The sequence below is a fragment of the Poromitra crassiceps genome (assembly GCF_964638095.1).
Source record: "Poromitra crassiceps genome assembly, chromosome: 20".
NCBI lineage: Eukaryota > Metazoa > Chordata > Actinopteri > Beryciformes > Melamphaidae > Poromitra > Poromitra crassiceps.
The window spans coordinates 27,858,121-27,860,620 of record NC_139637.1 but is presented as its reverse complement, the minus strand read 5'-3'; the positions used below and the strand labels follow the sequence as shown (position 1 = coordinate 27,860,620).

Here is a 2,500-nt window from a genome sequence, read left to right as displayed (position 1 = left end):
GTTTATGTCTCAATCACTAGTTTCAAGTCTTCTTCATACAGCATCATGTTCATTTTATGGCTGAAACGATTCCTTGAGGAACTCGATCAGTGTCGTGCAGTAACGCGTTACTAGTAACATGTTACTGTAATAATATTACTTTTCCCAGTAACAAGCAGTGTAACGAATTACTAATAAAATTGCAGTAATAATATTACCGTTACCCCAAGATAAAACAACTTGTTACATCCTTAATTTGTTGATTTCATTCCGTGACTGTGACGTGCCGCAAAACAACACGCAAACAAACTCCAAGCAGCATGTCATATAACGTTAGAACAACAATGTGTCACGTCACCGCTACGTTAGCTTTAGCTTGGGAGCAGGGCCTTTGCCTTTGCATGGTGGCTGGATATCTTCCCATTACTTTCATTTTGCCGGGAAGAAAGGTGACAAGAACATCAAAGCCATATGCAACCCGTGTCCAGGTACTAAGACTCTTTCCACTGCGAAAAACTAGGGCTGGGCGATATCTCGAATATACTCGATGTATCGCGGCTTGTGCCATGTGAGATGTAGAAATGACTATATCGCGAACATTCAAGTATAATTGTCATGCATTGTTTATAACTTAAGCCGCCGGCATGACTCGCTTCACGTTTCCTCTTGCCAGCTCTCCTCTGTCACACTCAAGGGAGGGGGAATCACATGGATACGTCAAACGCGTCACACACCCGTCCCCAGCAACCAAGGCGAAACATGGCCGCCTCCTGTGTGGCTGTTGACTGTTTAAAAAAAAAAAAAAAAAAACACTATTGCAATTTGCAATACATGTCCCGCAAGGTTTCTGAGATTAGGGGAAAGTCTGAGCTGGCGTTACACTAAACCAAACGTGGGGAGGAGGCAGCGGATTTGTTTGGCGTTAACGTTAGCTGTTGTGATGATGGCTAACGGGGCTAACGTTAGCTAGCTGGTTGTGGCTACCTAGTTGCAGCGCTCCACAAGCTTATTGTGACCAAAATCCCGGCATTTAAAGAGCATGGTGCAGGTTAGAGACCCCAATCAGTCAATGTGTAGGTGAATTATGGAGGAACTGGATTTTCACATTAAGACACTTACATATACACTACAGTGACTTGTAGTGTAACAACTGCACAACAAATTAAGCTCATGGATTAGCTACTACCAAAGGTAATCACAGAAACAGTGAAACTGTTAAAATACAGGGAAATGTAACGTTAAATCTCACAAGGGCACAATGTCTCCTGCTAGTGGACGTCAATGTAACACTGCTATGTTATTATTGTCAGGTTAATGTTGCAGGGTAACGTTATTTGTGACACAAACTTGTTGTGCAAAGATGTTCTTTGCGTATTGAGAATGTGTTGGCAGTTATTGAAAACAGAAGCTGTTTAAAAGATGGTGTCTTGTCATCACTTTGAGCCAGGCGTGCTCCTCATCTAGCATGTCACTTATATGCCTGGATTCACGCATAGGCTGTAGAAACAACTGCTAGCTTGAAGCCTTAGCTGCGCTCAGTGGCGCCGGAACGAGTTTGCAATTAGGGGGATTTTTTTTTTTTTTTTGTCAAAACATTGTTTTTTTCATTTTTTTCCAAAACATTTCTTTTTTCAACTTCTTTTTTGCCAGCATGCCGGCAAGAAAAAGTGACGTTTTTTTTAACGTCTGGATGATTTTTAGCCATATTTAGAGGAATATCTAATTTTAAATTAACATTAGGATTATACTGTAGTGATGTCATTATTCAGTATTTTCTCCTTTTCTCACTCACTTGGTGACCTGCTCTCCCTTTAGGTCATTTTACAATTACACTACAACAGACAGCAACACAGGCAGAAACACTGAACTTATTATTATTATTATTATTATTATTATCACTTCGAAACACAGTGCAAAACTTGTCATCTCAACACAAAAATAAAATAACAATAACCGTATACGATTATAGCAGCAGCCAATGACAGTGAGTGCAGTACAGAGTCCAGGTCTGTCTGTCTCTCAGGTGTAATAATCCCACAATGATCACGGCTTTAACAAGTGTCACAGGCTGTGTAAACAGTGTAAAGTGGGCTCTAAGCGTCAGGGGCAGTTGCCCCCTCAGATTTAAAAAATAAATAAAATAAAATTAGGGGGACCAAATTTTAAGGGGGACAAAATGTCCCCATGTCCCCCTTGTTCCGGCGCCAGTGGGGGAGTGGCGTGGACAGACAACCAGTCTCTTAGAACAGACGAGTTGGCTTCCGCAATTTTCAAATGCTTCCGCCATACCGTCTGTACTTCGTGGGGGAGAATCATGCACCAACCGGAATGGGAAGTAGAAAGGCGGGTTTTCCGCTCATTAGTCCAATCAGAATCGCAGAGAGGCGGGTCTTCCGCTCATTAGTCCAATCAGAATCCAATATGCCGCATTTTTCATGGACACACGTGTCGTGATTGGTCGGATTCCGTCGAACTTCTTTCCTGTCTGAAGGTTTTTTTCCCAACTTCCTTGTGCATGTTC

The 2,500-nt window shown here is 42.0% G+C and overlaps 1 protein-coding gene across 1 annotated transcript in view; it reads right to left on the bottom strand.

Moving 5' to 3' along the window:
• Positions 1–2,500, bottom strand: part of ptpn18 (protein tyrosine phosphatase non-receptor type 18) — a 56,076-nt gene that overhangs the window by 34,983 nt on the left and 18,593 nt on the right. The gene's annotated exons all lie outside the window — the stretch shown is intronic.